Genomic DNA, 23134 nt, shown 5'->3' with positions numbered 1-23134 from the left:
AGGGGATAAGATGGAGAGGTGGAAGATGGAGAGGTGGGGGACGGAGAGGTGGGGGACGGAGAGGTGGGAGACGGAGAGGTGGGGGAGAGGTGGGAGACGGAGAGGTGGAGGAGAGGTGGGGGACGGAGAGGTGGAGGAGAGGTGGGGGACGGAGAAGTGAGGGGGGAGAGAGAAGTGGGAGGAGAGAGAAGTGGGAGGAGAGAGAAGTGGGAGGAGAGAGAAGTGGGAGGAGAGAGAAGTGGGAGGAGAGAGAAGTGGGGAGAGAGAGAAGTGGGGGGAGAGAGAAATGGGGGAGAGAGAAGTGGGGGGAGAGAGAAGTGGAGGGAGAGAGAAGTGGCAGGAGAGAGAAGTGGGAGGGAGAAGTGGGGGGGAGAGAGAGGTGGTAGGGGAGAGAGAGGTGGTGGGGGGAGAGAGAAGTGTGGGGGAGAGAGAAGTGTGGGGGAGAGAGAAGTGGGGGGGAGAGAGAAGTGGGGGGAGAGAGAAGTGGGGGGGAGAGAGAGGTGTGGGGGGAGAGAGAGGTGTGGGGAGAGAGAAGTGGGGGAGAGAGAAGTGGGGAGGGAGAGAGAAGAGGGGAGGGAGAGAGAAGTGGGGAGGGAGGGAGAAGTGGGGAGGGAGAGAGAAGTGGGGAGGGAGAGAGTAGTGGGGAGGGAGAGAGAAGTGGGGAGGGAGGGAGAAGTGGGGAGGGAGAGAGAAGTGTGGAGGGAGAGAGAAGTGGGGAGGGAGGGAGAAGTGGGGAGGGAGGGAGAAGTGGGGAGGGAGAGAGTAGTGGAGAGGGAGGGAGTAGTGGAGAGGGAGGGAGAAGTGGGGAGGGAGAGACAAGTGGAAAGGGAGAGAGAGCCGGGGAGAGAGAGAGCTGGAGAGAGAGAGAGCTGGAGAGAGAGAGCTGGAGAGAGAGAGAGAGCTGGAGAGAGAGAGAGCTGGGGAGAAAGAGCTGGGGAGAGAGAGAGCTGGGGGAGAGAGAGCTGGGGGAGAGAGAGCTGGGGAGAGAGAGAGCTGGGTAGAGAGAGAGCTGGGTAGAGAGAGAGCTGGAGAGAGAGAGCTGGGGAGAGAGAGCTGGGGAGAGAGAGCTGGGGAGAGAGAGCTGGGGAGAGAGAGAGCTGGGGAGAGAGAGAGCTGGGGAGAGAGAGAACTGGGGAGAGAGAGAGCTGGGGAGAGAGAGCTGGGGAGGGGGAGAGGTGGGGGAGAGGTGGGGGAGAGGTGGGGGGAGAGGTGGGGGAGAGGTGGGGGGAGAGGTGGGGGAGAGGTGGGGGGAGAGGTGGGGGGAGAGGTGGGGGAGAGGTGGGGGAGAGGTGGGGAGAGAGGTGGGGAGAGAGGTGGGGAGAGAGGTGGGGAGAGAGAGGTGGGGGGAGAGAGGTGGGGGGAGAGAGGTGGGGGAGAGGAGAGGTGGGGGAGAGGAGAGGAGAGGGAGAGAAGAGGGGAGGGAGGGGAGAGGGGATAAGATGGAGAGGTGGAAGATGGAGAGGTGGGGGACGGAGAGGTGGGGGAGAGGTGGGAGACGGAGAGGTGGGGGACGGAGAGGTGGGGGAGAGAGAAGTGGGGGGAGAGAGAAGTGAGGGGGGAGAGAGAAGTGGGAGGAGAGAGAAGTGGGAGGAGAGAGAAGTGGGAGGAGAGAGAAGTGGGGGGAGAGAGAAGTGGGGGAGGGAGAAGTGGGGGAGAGAGAAGTGGGGGGAGAGAGAAGTGGGGGGAGAGAGAAGTGGGGGGAGAGAGAAGTGGCGGGAGAGAGAAGTGGGGGGGAGAAGCGGGAGAGAGAAGTGGGGGGGAGAAGTGGGGGGAGAAGTGGGGGGGGAGAGAGGTGGGGGAGAGAGAAGTGTGGGGGAGAGAGAAGTGGGGGGGGAGAAGTGGGGGGGAGAAGTGGGGGGGGAGAGAGGTGGGGGAGAGAGAAGTGTAGGGGAGAGAGAAGTGTGGGGGAGAGAGGTGTGGGGGAGAGAGAGGTGTGGGGGAGAGAGAAGTGGGGGGAGAGAAGTGGGGGGGAGAAGTGGGGAGGGGGAGAGAAGTGGGGAGGGAGAGAGAAGTGGGGAGGGAGAGAGAAGTGGGGAGGGAGGGAGAAGTGGGGAGGGAGGGAGGGAGAAGTGGGGAGGGAGGGAGGGAGAAGTGGGGAGGGAGGGAGAAGTGGGGAGGGAGGGAGAAGTGGGGAGGGAGAGAGAAGTGGGGAGGGAGAGAGAGGTGGGGAGGGAGAGAGAAGTGGGGAGGGAGAGAGTAGTGGGGAGGGAGAGAGTAGTGGGGAGGGAGAGAGGAGTGGAGAGGGAGAGGGAGAGAGTAGTGGAGAGAGAGAGAGTAGTGGAGAGGGAGGGAGTAGTGGAGAGAGAGAGAGTAGTGGAGAGGGAGAGAGTGGTGGAGAGGGAGAGAGAAGTGGGGAGGGAGAGACAAGTGGAAAGGGAGAGAGAGCTGGGGAGAGAGAGCTGGGGAGAGAGAAAGCTGGAGAGAGAGAGAGAGAGCTGGAGAGAGAGAGAGAGCTGGAGAGAGAGAGAGCTGGAGAGAGAGAGAGCTAGAGAGAGAGAGCTGGAGAGAGAGAGCTGGGGAGAAAGAGCTGGGGAGAGAGAGAGCTGGGGAGAGAGAGAGCTGGGGGAGAGAGAGCTGGGGGAGAGAGAGCTGGGGGAGAGAGAGCTGGGGGAGAGAGAGCTGGGGGAGAGAGAGCTGGGTAGAGAGAGAGCTGGTGAGAGAGCTGGAGAGAGAGAGCTGGGGAGAGAGAGAGCTGGGGAGAGAGAGCTGGGGAGAGAGAGCTGGGGAGAGAGAGCTGGGGAGAGAGAGCTGGGGAGATAGAGCTGGGGAGATAGAGCTGGGGAGATAGAGCTGGGGAGAGAGAGCTGGGGAGAGAGAGCTGGGGAGAGAGAGGTGGGGGTAAAGAGAGAGGTAAAGAGAGGTGGGGGTAAATAGAGAGGAAGAGAGCGGTGGAGGTGAAGAGAGAGGGGAGAGAGAGAGGAGAGAGAGAGGGGGAAGAGAGGAGAGAGAGGGGGAAGAGAGGGGGTAGAGAGAGGCGGTAGAGAGGTGAGGTAGAGAGGTGGGGAGAAACAAAGCAGAGGAGAGTCGGAATGTGGGAGAAGGGGAGAGAAAGAGTGCAAGATGAGAAGGATGGGGTAAAAGACGGAGTAGAGATAGAGAGAAGAGGTGAGAGAGAAGGAAAAGAAAGAGGGATAAAGAGGCAGGATAGAGAAAGACCGGAGAGGGGAGGTGAGAGTGGAGAGAGGGCAGAAGAGAGAGCATGGTTGGGTGAGAGAGAGGTGGTGTGATAGAGATGGGGGAAGAGGAGAGGAGAGAGAAAGGGGGGAGAGGAGAGGAGAGAGAAAGGGTGATGTGGTATTCTCACTATGTTGTATGTAGGCCTTGTAGAATGTAGAATGTTCTCGTTCTTCTATGGCTAGGGGTTCTTGGGGAATCAGTTGAAGTCTGATTGCGCTTTCTGCCGGTCTTATGTGGTTGTTAAGCTGTTTCTCTCCTTTGGAATAAACCTACAACTTGAACCAACCTGAAGGACCTTGGACTCTTTTTAACATATTGGCGACAGTGGGAGTATTATCTCCGGAGGTAGAGGACAGCGTTCACGTCGTGGATTTAGGTCATTTTTTAAAGTTTATTGGTTTGTGCATGAAAGCACCAGCGGCTGTTTTGTACGTTGTGCCTTGATTGCACCAGCGGCTGAGTTTTATTTAAATGTGGTTATCTTTGGATTTTAAACAACTTTAAAGGCAGAATTTTGCGTACAGCATTGATTGCTACTGCAGCAGTTTTTTTTATGGTAGTGCACTTGATAGCATCCGCGGCAGTTCACTCGCGTTTGGGTTTCGTTTAGACAAGTTGTCTTTACATTTTGTGAAATTTTAATAAGGAAACTCACGTCTTTATTTGAGTAAAACACTCGGCCAGTCCAACGGAAATCCATAGAATGTTGATCTTCGCGAGCGCTTCTTGTTGCCTGGCTGTGCATCATCATTTCAGCTTACGTCGATCCATCGAGGATTGTGGGAACAAAGAGCATTGTGGGAGTGACATCATCACGTCGCGTGACGTTTTCGGCCATTTTGGATTGGGGCTATTCGTGAAATTGTTCCTTCGTGAAACATCTGTATGTTACAGCGATGTACACGCTAGTAAAAAATTAACAAGAGCGTTTCATTAATTACAGCGATGCACACGCTATTCTGTTTGTTGACAACATTTATCCTGTAGTTTGTTTTTAACTGTGCAATTAATTTTCAAAAATCGTTTTTGTAAGGGTTCATTGTTTTTTTTTTTGTTTGGATATAGATTATTTAAAGTACATATATAGACACATATTTGACTAACATGTCTAATATTATGGTTCCACCTCATTTTTTAGCGACAGCAGGAGAACCAAAAATGGAATGGGACTTATGGTATCCCATGTTTTTTGCGTATGTAGACATTTTAGAAGAGGATGGATGTTCTTCTAAAAGGAAGCTTGATTTACTATGCTTATCTTTAGGGGGTCAAGGTATAAAAGAATTATCAGAATTACCTCCATTAGAGGATTCTGAGGAATCTGATGTTTTTGATATTGCAATTAAACAACTAACCATTAGATTTGGAAAGAAAAGTAATACTGTGATGGAACGTTTTAAATTCTATTCTAGAGCACAAAAGGATAATGAATCAATAGAGAGTTATATATCTCCTTTGCATGCTTTAGCAGGGTCCTGTGCATTTGACACGATTAATTATGAGCAAGTTTTAAGGGACCAAATAATGATGAAAACAAAAAGTGAAAAAATCCAAGTAAGGTTATGGTTAGGAACCGAAACTTCTCTTGAAGCTGTAATTAACATTGCGAAAGGAATTGAGCAATCTGAGAAGTTTGTAAGTGAAATTAGAGGTCAAAGTTTAGCTGTTAAAATACAAGAGTCTGTACCTGAAGTCTCGATTGTCAAAAGTCAAGCTGTTCAAAAGAAAATTTTGTATCCATATATAAAAGATGAGGTCATGAAAGATAATAGACAGGGTGACAGACGTACATTTATAATTTGCTATAGGTGTGGCAGCTTTGACCATGTAGGAAACATTAAGAGTTGTCCGGCTTTAAATAAGATCTGTGTGAAATGTAAAAAGAGTGGACATTTTGGAAAAATGTGCCGTTCTACTCAAAAAGTTAATTGTATTACTCTGGATGATGAAGAAACAAGTGGGGTATTCAGTGAATTTAATTGTATTTCTTCAAACAATTGTAACGGTTTTCCTTCATGTATATTCAACATTGATGGTAAAGAGGTTTCTATGATGGTGGATTCTTGTGCCTGGTATTCTATTATTGGCAAAGATATTTTTGAGGAGTTATGGCCAAATAGGGAATATTTAAGTCCTGACATTAAACCTGGAAGTTATTCGGGGCACAAAATTGTTTTAGAAGGATTCATTTGGACTGAACATAGTTTTAAAGGCAGATCTACAAGAGCAGAGGTATATATAGCTCGGAAGGGAGAATCTATCTTAGGATGGCCTCATCAAAGAGACTTAGGGATAAAATTAGATCCTAATGCTACACCACCAGTTTACATTGTGTCTTCAGATAATGAAGATTTTGTTTCTGATATCAAGAAATTATTTCCAAAAGTTCTTGCAGAGAAGTTGGGTGAATATGCTCAATTTAAACATAAAATTGTACTAAAGGAAAATGCTATACCGGTCAGGCAGAGGGTTAGGAATGTTCCTTTAGCTTATCGTGATAAATTGAAAGATATTCTTAATGATCTGGTAAAGTCAAATATCATTGAACCCATTGAATCTTCTCCTTGGGTTTCTCCAATTGTTCTTTCACTTAAAAGCAATGGCGAGCTCCGCTTGTGTGGATCTTCGTAGCTTAAATAAGGAAATTTGGACAGATAAACACCCTTTACCAAAAATTAATGAATTAATTTCAACCCTCTCAGGTGCTTGCGTTTTTTCTACGTTAGACCTTTCGGGTGCCTATCATCAGGTTTTGTTGGAGAATGATTCTAAGAACTTAACAGCTTTTGTCACGCCTGAGGGCATGTATCGCTACTTGCGTATGCCGTTTGGCCTTGCAAGTGCTGCGTCCGTTTTTCAACGGCTGATGAAAGAAATGCTAGAAGGTTGTAAAGAGGCTATCGCCTTTCAAGACGATATTTTAGTTTATGGAAGTGATGTTGCAGAACACGACAATAATCTGAAAGCAGTTTTGAGCAATATTCAATCAAAAGGTTTAACACTCAAATGTAAGAAATGTAAGTTTAGACAAGAGAAAGTTGAGTGCTTGGGACATGAGATATCTAATGAAGGAATTGAGGCCAAAATTTGATCATATTTCAAGTATTTCAAAGGCACCTTCACCAAGCAATAAAGAACAATTGTTTTCTTTTTTAGGTTTAACAGAATATTTCAGCAAATTTGTAAAAAATTATGAGTCTAAAGTAGCCTCATTGCGATTGTTACTTAAAAAGAATGCAAAATTTTTGTGGGGTAATGATCAACAGTTACAATTTGATGAGTTAAAAAGAGAAATTTGCTCTGCTCCATTCTTGAAACCATTTAATATTGGTAAAGTGTGTGTGGTAGCTGTTGACGCAAGTAACACTGGTTATGGGGCTGTACTTTTACAAAAAAGTAATTGTGAAGAAAATATTGTGTCTTATGCTTCTAGAACTTTATGAGGTGCGGAATATAATTATTCTACTATTGAAAAAGAGTTGTTAGCATGCACATGGGCAGCTCAGCATTTCCGTCAGTTTTTGTGGGGCACTACATTTTTGCTTAGGACGGACCATAAACCTCTAGTAAACATGTTGGCAGCGGGTGGTGGAAGAGTATTAACTGCTAGATTGGCTAGGTTAGCAGCTAAATTACAAGAGTATCAGTGTACTGTAGAAAACATTCCTGGCAGACTAAATGTACATGCAGATTGCATGTCTAGGTTGTCATTGACTCAAAATGAGAATGACTACATTGAGGAATGTGATGTTGCATATACTATGCAGGACATTAATGGTTCTGATGTTGTAGTAATTTCAGAAGAAGAATGGAAGAAAGCAATGTCTGATGATGATATCTTGTGTTCCGTTGTAAATTACTTAAAAGATGGTTGGCCTGAGGAGAGGAAACTAACGGGTGATATTAGTTCTTTTTTTAAAATCAGAGATGAACTTATGTGTTCACATAATGTTGTCACAAGAGGTGACAAAATTGTTCCTCCGTTTAATGTTAGAGAAGACCTCATGAAGATTGCCCATGAGGGACATATGGGAATGTCTACTACCAAGAGGCGTTTACGTGAATTTTACTGGTGGCCATGTATGGACACTATGGTTGATAGATGGGTCAGGGAGTGTTTTCCTTATTCTAATAGTGACAAATCTGTAAAACCATTGTCAGTACAAGTTTCCCCGATTGAATGTGCTCAGGGTCTATGGAGGAAATTAGGAATTGATATAAATGGACCTCTTAGTATTTCTAATTTGAAGGAAGTTTATGGGTTGGTTCTAATTGACTATTTTTCGAAATGGCCTGAGATAAGGATTGTGGAAAAAATTACTTCTTTTCAGGTTATTGATTTTCTTAACAATGTTTTTAGTCGTGAAGGTTTACCTTCTGAAATTATTTCAGACAATGGAACACAATTCATTAGCAAAGAAATTGAATTGTTTTTCAAAGAACAAGGCATTGTGCATAAGAGAGTTTCAAACTACAACCCACAGGCCAATAGTCAAGTTGAGCGCTTCAATAGGGTAATTAAAGAGGCTATTCAGTTGGCTGTTAAGAATGGCTTGGATTAGAAGAAAGCATTACGTGCAGCCTTATTAACTTATTGCACTTCCCCTAATTCTATCACAGGTTGTTCTCCTTTTGAGCTGTTAATGGGTAGGAAAGCAGGTTCGAAATTATTGCCATGGTGGTTGAAATCTAATGAATCTGATAAGTCAAATATTAACTTTAACAAGGTTAAGTAACGTGTCAAGAAGTATCAGGATAAAAAGTACAACAAACCTTATAAACAGAGGACTGTTAGTCATAAGGTTCGTGTAGGGGATTTGGTACGTGTAAAATTGGGGTCTTCGACTACTAATAAATGGGCTAAATGGTCAGATCCATTGAAGGTTATAGAAGTATTTAGTAAGGCTGTTAGAGTTGAAGGTGGTAAAATATGGAATTTTAGACGTGTTTCAATTTTTAGGTCTGAGAAGTTAGTTTTCAATGATAAAAAGTCAGCACAACCTACATTTGTTGAAGAAGATGTTCAGAATTTCTTGGATGATTTTGACACTTCCCTCCCCCTTCTCCCCAGGGGGAGGGATGGGGGAGGGATGGGGGAGGGGAGAAGGGGGGGGGGATGGGGAGGGAAGAGGGAGAGAAGAGGGAGGAAAGAGGGAGGGAGGGAGGGAAGAGGAAGGGAGAAGGGGAGAGAAGGGGGAGGGAAAAGGGGGAGGGAGAAGGGGAAGGGAGAAGGGGGAGGGATGGGGGAGGGATGGGGGAGGGGAGAAGGGGGAGGGATGGGGAGGGAAGAGGGAGAGAAGAGGGAGGAAAGAGGGAGGGAGGGAGGGAAGAGGAAGGGAGAAGGGGAGAGAAGGGGGAGGGAAAAGGGGAGGGAGAAGGGGAAGGGAGAAGGGGGAGGGAGAAGGGGGAGGGAGAAGGGGGAGGGAGAAGGGGGAGGGAGAAGGTGGAGGGAGAAGGGGGGAGAAGAGGGAAGGAGAGGGAGAAGGGGGAAGGGGAGGGAGAAGGGGGAAGGGGAGGGAGAAGGAGCAGGAGAGGGAGAAGGGGAAGGGGAGGTGAGGGGAGAGGAAGAGAGAGAGAGATTCAAAGAGGGATGGGGAGGGGGTAGAGGGAGGGAAGATAGAAGGGTGAGGGGGAGCATTAACACACATCAGGTCTGGAGGCTAGCCAATGGGTACAACAATAAAGGATGTATCTCTACTGGTGAAAGGATTTGAGGAGGTTTTTGAAATTCCATTTGAGGGATACTTCTTCAAAGGTATAGTGAGGAAACTAAAATTCTCCCAGGATCACCCAGAAATAGTCCAGCAAATGGTATAAAAAAAAAATAAGGCGAGGAACGTGGGGTGAATAGAGGGCCCACTGTCACCTCCATTCCATAAGGGGTTGGTAATTTTACCCACTGGGAGTGGTACCAAAAGAGAGGTGGGCCTTTTCAGACTCATACACCACCTGTCTTTCCGGAGGGAGCTTCAGTAAATGATGGGATCAGCCCAGATGCATGCTTGTGGTGTACTCAACAGTGGAGGACAGGCCAGGCAACAAAGCAGGTGTTACTCAGGATTGAGTAAGACTCCATGACCAGTATATCCAGATTGCCAGATTGCCAGATGAAAAAAATACATGAGATGAGGCAGGTGTGAGGGCTTCATGCGGTGGGGGACCCCGGATCCATGGCTAAGGTTGTGGAATGTTTCATTGAGTAGGCAAACATACAGAAGAAATAAAAAATCATGGGCAGAGGCCCACTTAGTGACAGGGATCCATTTCTCAAAACTAAGCACAGGAGAGGACCCCGCATTATATCAGGGCGGCAATGAAGGGGCCACAGCATTCCACCTGGGGCCAGCCGAACTCGTGGCGGGTGCGACCGGGAAGCGGTGGTGGAGACACTCACAGTGTTTCCGTTTTTAATCCAGCGGCAGGTGAGGGGATGTATAGGCACAGTCAATACGGCTGCCAATAAACCTTTTCGTTGCGATGGGAGCGCCATAGACATTGCATCAGGCAATAAATATTGAAAATGGAGACGCCCCATTGCCGGCCCTTCATAGGCCGAGGATCCACCAACCATATGGCAGTACCATTTTAAAAGACTGTGTCGTTTTATTGACGGCTTTTCCGCACTGATGACGGCAAGAGCCAGAAACGCGTCTGCGGATGTTTTATGGCCGACACATACCCCGTGAGTGTACCGGACCTTGGGGGTACCATTTACTCCTTGTTTTTGCCATAAATATATATATATATATATATATATATATATATATACGCACAAAGACACTATAATTTCTTGTTCCTTAATAAATACCTAAAATGATACTGAGTTAGCAAGTCACTCTTTAGCTAATTTGTTTACATAACATGATAATAATTAAATGATCACAAATTGAAGAAACTTTAAAGCCTTAAATGAGTCAACGATTGGGCAGAGAGGAAAGCATGAGAAATTCAATTTATGTTATTGTAATCATTGCATTCAGAATTTCACAGAGAGAGTTACTTCATTACTTTTGTAAATTCAGATTCACTTCTCTTGTGCTCTCTATTAGAATCATCACATTATTTCTAAGAGCTGATTCCTAGAATCCATTTGCATAACATACCTCAGAATTCAATATTTGTGGTTCAATTGAATTCCACTAGCAAAAAAGAAAGTTCAACAACACAAATACAGTGTCACAATAGTCATCTGCAAAGAAAAGACAGAACATGAAACATACCACTGCATCTTAATCTTGTAAAAATATATACAAATGAAGTTAGTGCTCCAAACAGATGTAATATCAAGCAATTAAGTGCACAAAATAACCATATTTCAAAATATTGTTTATCAGCACGCAAACACCATGATCAATCCATTGCACCATCTTTTTAAAGACAGAATTAATCTAGGCCAAATTGAAAAATAATAAAAAAAAGTGATTTTAAGTTTCCTTATAACCTTTACAATTTATAGTGCTTTTCCCATGATATTGCACAAACAAACTCATTGTTGGAGCCCGCAAACTGTCCGCCACACATAAGAGATCAATAAGTGCAAATGTTGAATTTATCTAAACACGTTATGTATAATATGACACTGTCACAGTTTTCATCATAACAAAGCTATTCTCTGCCGAAAAATAAATATAAAAAATGCAGGTAAAATACATCACGGTGGAATACTCTACTCGATATTTTGATACTCCATCCATTATTAAAGGAACTGGATGCCTTTCAATTATGTATAGGACGCCAAACAGTATGACATGTTCAGACTGACTATGTTATAAACGTGCCCTCTTCTGCTACTTCCGAGGAACTTTATGTGGTAGTGGTTTTCTCATATATAACATATGCACTAGTATTATAATTTAAGCATGAGGTATTAAGAGACATGAGTCAAATGCATAAGAACACAAGGCTGAGCAAATCGAATGTCACATAGGCTATTAACAATTTACATTCAGTCAGAAACTTAAGATGTGAAGAAACCCGCACACAATAGTGATTATCTCAAAAAGGTATACCTTTACATAATATTGTTTCACGGTATTGTGTCAGAACCTGGGACATTTAGGAACCCACACAGAATTTGAAATATCTCACAAGGGTAACCTTTTACTCATTGTTTTTCGTTCAAATCTATTTTTAAAGCGATTATCACTTATATCGATCCATCTATTTGAGGCCAAACATTTTTTGCTTGGTTACATGATCACACCCAATTAATGTAACCTTGATACCATATTTTCGTAACTTTTTAAGTTAAGACCTTAAAGCAAAAATACCTGAATTAGATGTACGTGGAAGAAATAGCTATAAAAAGAAAAGAGAGCAAAGGTAAGTTAGAGGAAAAATAATAAATCCTCCTAAAAAAGAGAAAGAGGCCAAATAACATTTCAATTCATTTACAAAATACCACGAGTAGGCAGGGTGGCCAGCAGCAATCAAAGTCGTCTGTGCTCGAAAGTTGTAAACCGAGCAATGAAATCCCACCCTTTTTTTATGATTCGGCATGTTTGATTTTCTTCACCTTTGTGATTCAAAACCAAAGACGGACAGTCAATTCAATGATTGTCTGTTAAATAAAGTTAAGGTTGACATATTGATATGGGAAACCCATAAAGAAGCCAACTATAAAAGTCTGTGTCCATATCTCTGCTTTAGGTTGATCGCGATAACAGTGGTGGCCATTTTGGTGAAGTACAAGTACTCCAAACGACTGACAATAGCAACATTGGTCATATTGTTAAAGGTTGAGTATATCAAAGTGCATTGTACTTTTTTACATTTGATTCAAAGAACTCATGGGTATGTCAAGGCAAAACCAGTAATCATTCAAAAAGATTTTTTTGAAATGATAAACAAACAGTGCTAAAATAAAAGTAATCTAACCGAACCAAACAAAAATAATTGTTTTTTAATCAAAATATATTATAATGCAATTCCAAACATTATTATATTGTTTGGCATATCGACCATTATAGTATGGTAGGGCATAATTAGTTATTGCCCCTATGTTGGCCAAGCAAGATATTTAGTACTTAAATGTTCTGTTATCAAAGGGTTAGCGAAAATAGAAAAAATGCAGCGGTCATATTGGGTATGAAAGAGATACGGTGAAAAGGTGGCCACAAACAGTCTACAAATGTGTTTTTGCTTTGAAAATGACAAGTAATCCAGGTGACATGCATGTCAATAAAATTCCAAATATGTTAGAAAACCGACAATAATAACGACGGCCATATTGTCAATGGTTAGATCCAAAAAGAGTACGGCTTACTCATTCAGTTATGCTTGAAACTACTAAAGAAAAATATATAAAGATATGTATAGCAATATTGGTATATCGAAATGCTATTTGCGGGTTGCTTACTATGGAATTTGTTGCTCAGGATATTATCAGACTATCACATTGTCCCAAATAAATGCAAGCACAAGATCAATTCCTCGTCTCTAATATACATTTACACAAAGATACTTGCATTGCATAATTGCACGTCTCATTATAATATATGTACTAATAAATGTGATAATCTTTAAAAACATCATATATGAACATTGAGTTTTTACTCCCTAAAAAGCTACCAAACTGCAAGAATCTTAAACTTTAGCAAAGAGAGCATGGACACAGTTGTGTGCAAAACAGTAATGACATGGTTGAAACTTTGAAAGTTACAGAATGTAATGGAATTCATTATTTTGGTTTAGTCCGAGTTTCACACTTCGAAGGCGAGAGATCCACTTCGCTTTAAGCTGTCTTAAAGACAGCTCTCTATTACCACCTCTTTCATGCACGTTCACGTGTTCAATGGCATGGAATTCAATGATCTTATTATTTGGATGTTCATCATATATATGATACACAACAGGATATTTAAGGTCATCATTCTCTATAGCTCTAGTATGGTCATGAATACGTATTTTCAAACTTCAGATTTTACTGCCAATATATGTTTTGCAACAAAAACATATGATTACGTATATGACAAATGTAGTATTACAGTTGATGAAATGGTCAATCGTATATATTCTTTGGAGGTACTGTACGAGAATCTGGTAGTTCTATTCTGCCCAAATTTGCATATGCAGCAGCCGAAAAATGTGAAAAACCTTTGGTTTATCTGGCAACCATGTATTCATCAATGAATTGGATTTGACATAGCTGGGACAAAGTTTATCTCTGAGAGATGGTCCTCTTCTATAGACCACCTTAGGTTTTTTTGAAACAGTGTCCTTTGGAATAAAGTCAGAACCCAACAGGTGCCAGTTTTTTCTCAGCACATTTTAAATATGGCTTCTATAGAAGTTATATTCGGTAATGAATGTTACTTCCGTAGTGCCTTGTGCAGTATTTTTTTCTATGTTTTATAGTAGGTCTTATAATCTGTTTTCTGTCCAGGGCAAGTGCCCTGTCCTCAGCTTTGTCATAGCCCATTTTTGCAAAGTTGTTTTTGATTTGATTAATGTTCTTGAAAAATCAATATCACGACTACTGTTCGTCCTGGCTCTCACCATTTCTCCATAGGGAATTGCTTTAATGGTGGAACCAGGATGTGAGCTGCTAGTGTGCGAAACACTATTGCACGTGGTGATTTTCTTGTAAATTTCACTATGTATATTCCCTTCATACTCATACAGTCCTAGATCCAGAAATTCGATCTCACTTGTGGAATATTTAATAGTCAATTTCACGTTAAAAGCGTTTACATTTAGATATGTATGATAGGCAATCAAGCTCTCAATCGGACCATTCCAAATCATAATGATGTCATCTATATAGTGAGCATAAAAAATTATGTTTTCACACCAGGTTTTTGCTGCTGGGCCCCAGGCATGCTCCATCTCAAGCAGACCCATGAAAAGGTTTGCATAGGATGGAGCAAACCTGGAGCCCATCGCAGTGCCCTGTTTCTGCAAGAACCATCCATCATCATGCAGGAAAGCATTTTGTGTCAATATCAATTTAGCCATGTCCAAAAGCATTAGAGTGTGTACAAGTTTTTGAGCGCCACGTTTGAGCAAAAAATGCTTTGAAGCCTGCATGCCTTGTTCTTGTTTAATACACGTGTATAAACTTTCGACGTCCATAGTTACAAAGAGTAACTCCACATGACCCCAAGTGAAGTCCTCTAATTTGCAAAGTAAATCACCGCCATCTCTTAAATAAAGGGGAGATTTTGTACTATGGGCTTTAGATACGAATCCACATATTAAGCCATACGTTCTGTAGGCCCACCATTCCCAGAGATAATAGGTCTGCCAGGGGGGAAAATACCCCCCTTGTGAATCTTAGGCAAGATGTATATGCATGGAAACCTTGAAGGGTGGGCCTGCAGATATCGGTATTCCAGATCAGACAACAGACTTGATTCATGCCACTCACATAGTCTTGCGTTTACGGCAGTCTCAATTAAAGGTGTTGGATTTTAACTTAGCTTCTGATAACATGAGAGATCTGCAAGTTGCCTGTCAATTTCACCATGGTAGTCATTGCGATTCATTATGACAATACTTCCACCTTTGTCTGCTTCTCTTATTACTTAATTTTTCATCATTTTTTAATGTATTCAACAGAATCCAATCTTTTGTAGTCAGGTTTTTATGATGTTTGCATTTATTGGTTGCTAGATGTTGATCTTCAAGCTTGTGAAGATCCATAGTTACTTTATTATAAAATGTATCTATGACTGAGTCATTGGATTGTGGTGGCATAAATTTTGAAGTTTGACAATTTATTTAATGATAAGACTAAAGGCAGGTCTGTTGTGCAGGATTTAGCAGCTGCAAAAAGTAAAGGATTAAAAGCCAAATTCATACGTCTTGAAAAACTGAAAAAATCCGAGCTAGCTAAGTGATGGGATGGAGCCACATTGAAGAAATATATTGAGAACAAACATATTCCGAGAGGTCTAAGAATCATGATCTTTCCAAGTTTTGAGGATTTAGATCAGGACCTCCTAGCTGACTGGGAGGAAGGTCTACATTCTGCATCTTACAGAATGATGGTGACACTCATCACTAATTCAGAGAGGAAGGTGAAAAAAATCAGAGAGGAAATAACGGAATTAGAGAGAGAGAATAATGAGTCCAACTTAAAAGATGTTATTTTGAAAAACAATGAAATCCTAATAACGGAACTTAACAGTTACCAATTATATCTAAAGGAGATAAAACATAGAAAAATCATAAGAGATGAGGGCGATTACAAGAAAGGACGCATATTTACCTTTGCCAGGAAATATGACGATGTTACTAACAAAGCACAGGCGACTACTGATATTAGGGATAAAACTAGCATATCATCAAGCAGTACTTCGCTCTCATCAGTAATAATAATAATAAATAATAAAGGGGTTTATAAAGCGCCCGGTGACGCCATCCCGGCGTATCCCCGCGCTGTGGAGAGAGAGTCAAGAGAGCAGAAACAGCAATCCCTAGAGGGCAAACAAATGTGTTTTTAAAAGCTTCCTGAACATAGTTTCAGTTTTGGCTAGTCTGATCTCAGTTGGAAGGATGCTCCATTGGGTGGCTGCCAACACCCGAAAGGAGCGACCTCCCATCCTGGCCCTTCTTACACGAGGAACTGTAGGGGAGACCCATACCCATTGAGCGAAGTGCTCTTTGGGGCAGATAGGGGATAGCTAGATCCTTCAAATATTCCGGCGCTTTTGCAGAAATTATCCTATAGCAGAAAAGGAGAGCTTTAAAGAGGATCCTTTTCTTTATAGGAAGCCAGTGAAGGGCAACCAGAGTAGGCTTGGATGCCGTTCTTTTGGGGAGTCTGAGGACTAATCGGGCCGCCGTATTTTGCAGCACTTGCAATCTTCTTAAGTTCTTCTCCGTAGTTCCTAATAGCAACACATTAGCGTAGTCAACGCGGGACGTGACCAACGCTTGGGTCATAATGCGTCTGGCCTCAAGTGGCAGTAGGTCCAGAGTGCGGTTTAGGGTCTTCATAACCCCAAAGCATTTCCCCACGAGTTTGTCAACATGACTCTCAAAAGAGAGTTTAGGATCAACCCAGACCCCCAAGTTCTTAGCCTCACTGCACGGGATGGGCAGAGAGCCAAGACAAGGCGGCCACCATTCCTGAGTCCAGCTCGCCCCATCTCCCCCTATCACTAAAACCTCCGTTTTAGCCCCATTGAGCTTCAGGCAGTGTTGATTCATCCAGCCAGCAAGCTCCTGCATGCAGGTTTTAAAATTGGCCGCTGCTAACGTGGGTGACTGTGACAGGGAGATGAGCAGCTGCGTGTCATCGGCATAAGATACTAAATCTATGCCGTATGACTGAACTACAGCTGCCAATGGAGCCATGTACAGGTTGAACAGGGTGGGACTCAGGGCCGAGCCCTGAGGCACCCCCTGTTCTAAGGCTACGCTGTTGGAGAGGAACATACCTCTCTGAACCTGAAAACTGCGGTCCGAGAGGAAGTCTTTAAGCCATCCCAATGCTGCCTTAGTAACCCCAGCACTGCTCAGACACTGTAGCAAGGTGGAATGTGCCACAGTGTCAAACGCAGCGCTGAGGTCTAGCATAATGAGTGCCATTATATTACCCTCATCAGCTCCAATCCGCAGAGTTTCGGTCGCTCTCAGCAGGGCAGTCTCAGTGGAATAGTTCTTTCGAAAGCCGGACTGAGAGCTATGAAACATATTGTTCGACTCTAAGTGATCCATAAGTTGAGTGTTTACAAGTTTTTCCGTCACTTTCGCCAAGTAAGGTAAAAGGGAGATTGGACGGAGATTTTCCAGTATATCCTGGCTTATATTAGATTTCTTTTTTATCGGCAGAACTATCGCTTTCTTCCAGTCTCCCGGGAGGGCGGCCGAGGAGAAAGACAGTTGGATAATGTGTCTGAACAGAGGCTCTAACACTTCTAGGCTGGCATTGAGTATTTTTGGGGGGGCCGGATCACGGGGGGAGCCTGATTTGACACTTTTGCATACAGTAACCAGTGTTTCCGCAGAGGGAACCTGAAAACTGGGCAGATCTGAATCTAACAGACCCACCTCCCTACTATTGCCAAGATCAGGGTCAGCAGTCAGATTACCCGTAAAATTGGCATAGATGTCCGTAATTTTACCTGCAAAATATTTAGCAATGTTGTTGCAGGTTTCCACTGAGTCATCGGAGGGCACATTGTTATTTGAAAGTACAGATATCTCTTTAAAGATTTTAAAGAGTTCCTTAGAGGAGTTTTCTGCCTCAGCAATACGATTTTTATAGTGTGCGGCTTTGGAAACCCTTATTGCCTTATAGTACTCTTTTTGCATTTTTTTATAATATGTTTTAATCACCGGGCAAAAGCTGACACGCCATTCGCGTTCCAACTTCTTGCAGGCGGATTTGGCTAGTTGGAGTTCAGGAGTATACCATGGGGTAGTTTTCCTCACATTCTTAGTGCTTCTCTCACTACGCATGGGGGCCGTTTTATCAAGTGCACCTAGAATGCGGTTATGTAGCTCATAATAGGCCATTTCACAGTCACATCCTCCTAATGGTCCTCCTACTGTAAGTAGTTCACTAAAGGTAGACTGTGAGAAACCTTTCCATTTCCGCCGCTGATACCTCTGCTCAGAGTCTCTCTTTGACTCCGCCTCTGGTATCTGAATCAGGAACGGAATCACAAAGTGATCGGACCAGGGAACCGGGATCGGAGTGAGAGGTTGTACCCCAGAACGGTTTCCAAAAATAGGGTCTAAGAGGTGCCCTAGTCTGTGCGTAGGGTCCTGATTGATAAGATCAAGTTGTAGGGAGCGGAGATTGGAACTAATATCCTTCGCTTCCATATCCAGCGGGTCATTGAAATGAGCATTCATGTCACCAAGCACAAAAAATCGCTTTTTCCTAATAGCTTGGTGAGCAGTGACCTCCGTCAGGCTGGAAATGAAATCAAACATCCTGCCAGGTGGTCTATATACCAGGATGCCTGAGAGAGAGGTTTGAGGTCCTATGTTGATGGTAAAGGCACCGGCTTCAGAGTGGTCGATGGTAAGGGGCACTAAGGAACATTGTAGAGGCATTCTGGTGGCGATAGCAATCCCCCCTCCCCTGCCTTCCTTTCTGTCCAGTCTGGCCAAGGAATATCCAGGGGGCATGGACTCTACAATATCAGGATCAGACGAGCCCCCTAGCCACGTCTCAGTAAAGAACATAATATCATACTCCTCGTCCTCAAGTAGATGGTAAATTTGTGTGCTATGTTTACTGAGCGAGCGGCAGTTTACCAACCCCGCCTTAATCTGCCTATTAACAGGAACCTTCCTAGCGGGAATGGAGGGCTTAAATGAGCAGACAAGGTCCAAAAAGGGTGTGTAACTGCAATGGCGGCCGTGAGGCACGGGTAGTGAGTGTATGAGATGAGGGGTTGTGAAAATTGAGACTAATTGTCACAAAAAAGGCTAAAGTAATTCTCATCAGACCACCCATGTGGTGGAATTTACGTCATCTGAGAATTACTGATCTTCCCATCCCAGATACGACCATGTAGTGTCGATATGGGAAGAGTTGACAAGGACAAGGACAAAGTCTTTGTTGTGACATCCTTAAGTGATGTGAATAAGAAAAGTGCAGTGCTCAAAAGTTATAAAGAGTAAAATTGACTACCAGGATTCTAGAAATGTTCTGATAGAAATCCAAGTGTCAAAAATTAAAACCACGCCGAGTAGTGAGACTACTCAATGGCGCAATGCAGTACGGTCGACATGTTTCAGCTTTAAGAGCCATTAGCCCAGCTTTCTTCAGGACCTATAACCGAAAAACAGCTACTGCAACTATATGTGATGTGTTGTGAGTAATGAATAAACAAAATGTACTAATACAAAGATACATGAGTACCAGGAACATGTATACTTAAATGTCCACTGGAGGAAAAGAAGAGTATCTTCTTCCCTGCTTTGTGTGGGTGATAGCCTCACCTCACCCGGCAACCGCTCGGGAGTATGAGGCCCCGCTCTATCCGTCGGTGCCTGCGTTGCACCTCCACTTCCGCTTCCGCTCGTTTATTGCAACGCAGGCACCGACGGATAGAGCGGGGCCTCATACTCCCGAGCGGTTGTGATTTTGATAAGGTCCATCTGGATCTATTTAAGTTTATACGTAAATTAAAAATACAAAAACATTTGAAGAATATCCCTCTATGCCTCGTGCATCTGTATTAAATTGTACTGCGAATGTGCTATCTATTGAAGATACCCACAGTTCAAAATTGATAGTTACTTTGTATGATGAAGATCAGATTGGAGATATTGTTCAGTTTACTAACATGCTGGGCATTTATGAAGACTGTAGCAATGATAGTGGTTTGCGTCCTACTTCCAAATTTATGTCACTACAATCCAGTGACTGAGTCATAGAAGAATTTTATAATATAGTAACTATGAATCTTCACAAGCTTGAAGATCAACACATAGCACCCAATAGGGGGGGCGTGGCTAGCCAGGCATCATGGCGGACGTAACTCCCTAGAGCTCCGTCCGAAGGGGCCCGATTTCTCCTGCAATTATCCTGCGAGAGCGGATCAAGCTCCCTCAAGTTGAGCGGAGCAGAAGCGGTACTGGTTGGGGCGCCTGCCGGTGTAAAAACTGCCGGATTGGAGTCACCAGCAGAGAGGAATCGCCCGCCGGACTGCGAAGCCGTGGGAGAGCTGCAGTGGTGCGAAACTCAGCTGGGGTCGGACGTGCAGGAAAGCTCCCGGATTTGGCGCTGTGGCGGAAACAGAGGAGGCCGGACCTGAGCGGTGCTACAGACCTCTGCACCGACAGAAATGAAATGAAATGAAAAAAAGTACTTGATTAAGTGCACTGCGGCCAAGCGGCTTCCTGGCGCTGGGGACTAGACCAGACTCACAGAGGGGACCCAGGGAGACTAGCAGGGAAACGCCTGGGAGAACAAGAAAGTTTTGAGAGCTTTACGGAAATGGGTATAGATGGGGATAGAACGAATTGAAAGAGGGAGACTATTCCAGAACCGGGGGGCCAGAACCGAAAAATGGGTGCCCCCTGTTCTGGATTTGCGGAAGCGGGGGACATGCAGAAGGGGGAGAGAGGAGGAGCGGAGAGTGCGGCTGGGGGCGTGAGGAGTGATGAGAGATATGATAAAGAGAGGAGCTGAGCGGGTGTGCGCCCGAAAGGCCAAACAGGCCAATTTGAAAAAAGATCTAAGGCGCACAGGGAGCCAATGAAGGGACTTGAGTGCAGGGGTAATGTGGGAAGATTTGGGGAGACGAAGAATGAGGCGGGCTGCCTGATTTTGAATGGCCTGAAGGCGGCGGGTTTCATAAGCGGGTATGCCCACGTACAGGCCATTCCCATAGTCAAGGCGGGAGGTGATAAGAGCCATGACGATGGTTTTGAGGGCGTCCGCAGAGAAAAACCGGGAAATCTTACGGATGAGCCGGAGGGACAAAAAACAAGAGGACACGACGGAGCTGATTTGGGCATGCATGGACAGGTCATGACTGACGTTGATGCCCAGAGTCCGAACAGAGGAAACCGGTGAAGGGGGGGAACTGAAGGAAGGGGGCCAGTGGACCGAGGACCAAGGGTTTGAAGGACCACCCGTGAGGACAAGCAGAAGGTGTGTGGCGGCGGGCCCGGAGTGGCCCCAGAGTGGTCCTGGAGTGGACCACCGGGTGGCGGACGGCGCCTGGAGCAGTGGAGCGCGGGACAGTCTGGCGTGGCCCCGCAGCGGCCGACTTGTGGCGCTGCGGCTCGGAGAGAGCCTACAGCCGTGCGCACATGGGAGGACCCTGGGAGAAGTGAAGGGGAGACCCCGGCTGCAGATGGACACTGCATGCGGACAGCTGCGGTGAGCAGTTGAGGAAGCGAGCTGCAGTGGGACTACCCCGGGACTGGTGTGCCCTAGAGACTCGGAGCGCGGCTGGGGGCAGAGGCGGAGGATCGGTGGGGGCAGAGGCGGAGGATCGGTGAGCCCCGAGGCGGGCAACGGAACTTCGCTCTGGCCGAGATACACGGCCGCTGCGAGGCAAATACTGTTTGCGACGGCCATCGGCTAGTGTGCCACCGGGGGACCACGGCGCTACGAGCCGGCTGATCCGGTAACAGCCGGAGCACTGGATGATCTATCGGGAGAAGTGGGGTGCAGAGAGACAGAAGAGGGCGCCATTTTAACCCCACGCTTGTTGAGAGGCCCTAGCCCCCTGGACTGCACCGATCACGCCATCTACTGAGACTGCCGCTAGTTGCTGGGGCCGTGCTGCAAGCCGTCTGGGCTAGTGGCGGAGGGGACACTGGACACTATTACCGGAGTCGTGGGGCGCACTGAGACGGAGGAGGCCGCGAGGAGACAGAGGTGAGGCAGGGTGCGGACTGCACTCGTCAGGCGCCATTTCGCCCCTGGCGCCATTTTGTTTGCGCACAAGTTGAGAAGTCCTAGCCCCGGACACTACATCCGTGCTAGCAGTGCGTGACCGGGGGGTGAGGGGGCCCTCCTCCTATGTGATCGGGACGAGGGTGCATCGGGCAGAGCTTCGCTGTCTGCGCCCTAGTGTACTGAAAGTCTGGAGCCCGCCTATTTGGTCCGCAGACCCTAACAACACCTGGGCAGTGGCGCTAGAGGACCGGGATCTGCCGCAGCTAAATCCCATGAACCGGGCTGACTCCCCTACAGTCACACCCCACAAACGGACTGGCCTGAGACTGGCCGAGAGGCGCTGCTGACTGCCCCGACTGGCCTTGGCGAGGGGAGGCTCGTGTAAGACCCTGGAAACAGTCACGGGGGTGCGCTGTCTCCGACACTGGACTCCTGGACCCGTTGGTCGCTGTTGGCCACACAGCATTGACCCTTCCGGCGAGTGCAGTGAACCTGACAAATAGAGAGCCCAGCTGCCGCCACTGCTGCTTCACCGGCGGGGGCGCCGATGCCCACAGCACAGCAGCTCGCAATGGGTAGGCTGAGAGACAAACCGCAGTCAAAGCTACAAGGTCCGAGTGGCCCTGACCCGCCACAGGATCAGCGGCGGATAGAGATGGAGCACGCAACTGCTCTGGCAGCCAAGATGGACACTGTCTTGGCGGCAGTGGGATGTATCGGGACTGCTTTGGCAAAAACCAAGGTTTCCTTGGAGGCGCGCCTGGGCAAAGTCACCTCCGACTTCACGTTGTTACACGCGGACCACCGCAAGCTGTCGGACACGGTCGCCGCGCAGCGCCTCACAGTCCAGAAACTACAGCTGTTAGTGCACAGCCGTGCCTCTGCTCTACAGGACCTGACTGATAGGGTCCATGCACTAGAAGATCGCTCGGAGGATGCGGAAGGGCGCTCCCGGCGCAGCAATGTCCGAGTGGTGGGCCTGCCAGAAGGGGAAGAAGGGAAGAATCCTGAACAGTACATGGAGGGCTGGCTGCGGACACTTTTACCGCCTGGAGCGCTGTCGCCGCACTTCGTGGTGGAACGGGCTCATAGGGTGCCCGTGCAAGCCCTAAAACCTGGGGCTCGGCCTCGCCCGTTCCTCTTCAAGCTCCTCAACTACAGACCGGGATGCGGTGCTGCGAGAAACCCGGAAGCTGGGGGACATCCAAGTGGGCAACAGTCAGGTTTTGTTCTTCCCGGACTACACGGCGACTGTACAGAGGAGGCGTGGCTCGTACCTGGCAGTGAAGAAACAATTGCGAGCCCTGGAGTTGCCCTACTCCTTACTCTTCCCGTCACGTCTGAGAGTAGTCACCAAGGAGGGCACGCGAATCTTCGACGGCCCGTCCGATGTCTGGGACTGGCTGGAGGAAACGGGACAATGGTCGGGACAGCAACCGGCGGGCCGCGAGGGGGGCGGTTGGCAGGAGCAGCGTTCCAGGAGACGACGGAGGAAGAGGGGAATACAGTGGAATGCAAGCCTGGGACAGGTCGCCCCGAGCCCGGAGAAAATGCAACAGGAAAGACAGGAGGCGCTGGAGGCGATGGCGACACTGGGTGCGGGGACTGTCGGCAATGACCTAAGCCATAGTCAGC

At 46.4% G+C, this 23134-nt stretch overlaps 1 protein-coding gene across 1 annotated transcript in view; it reads left to right on the top strand.

The window, feature by feature from the left end:
• The window catches only part of R3HCC1L (R3H domain and coiled-coil containing 1 like), an 866695-nt gene that overhangs the window by 8634 nt on the left and 834927 nt on the right, over positions 1-23134 (top strand). The gene's annotated exons all lie outside the window — the stretch shown is intronic.

The sequence above is a fragment of the Lissotriton helveticus genome, chromosome 5_1, assembly GCF_964261635.1.
Source record: "Lissotriton helveticus chromosome 5_1, aLisHel1.1, whole genome shotgun sequence".
Classification (NCBI taxonomy): Eukaryota; Metazoa; Chordata; class Amphibia; order Caudata; family Salamandridae; genus Lissotriton; species Lissotriton helveticus.
This window is presented reverse-complemented; position numbering and strand designations above follow the sequence as displayed.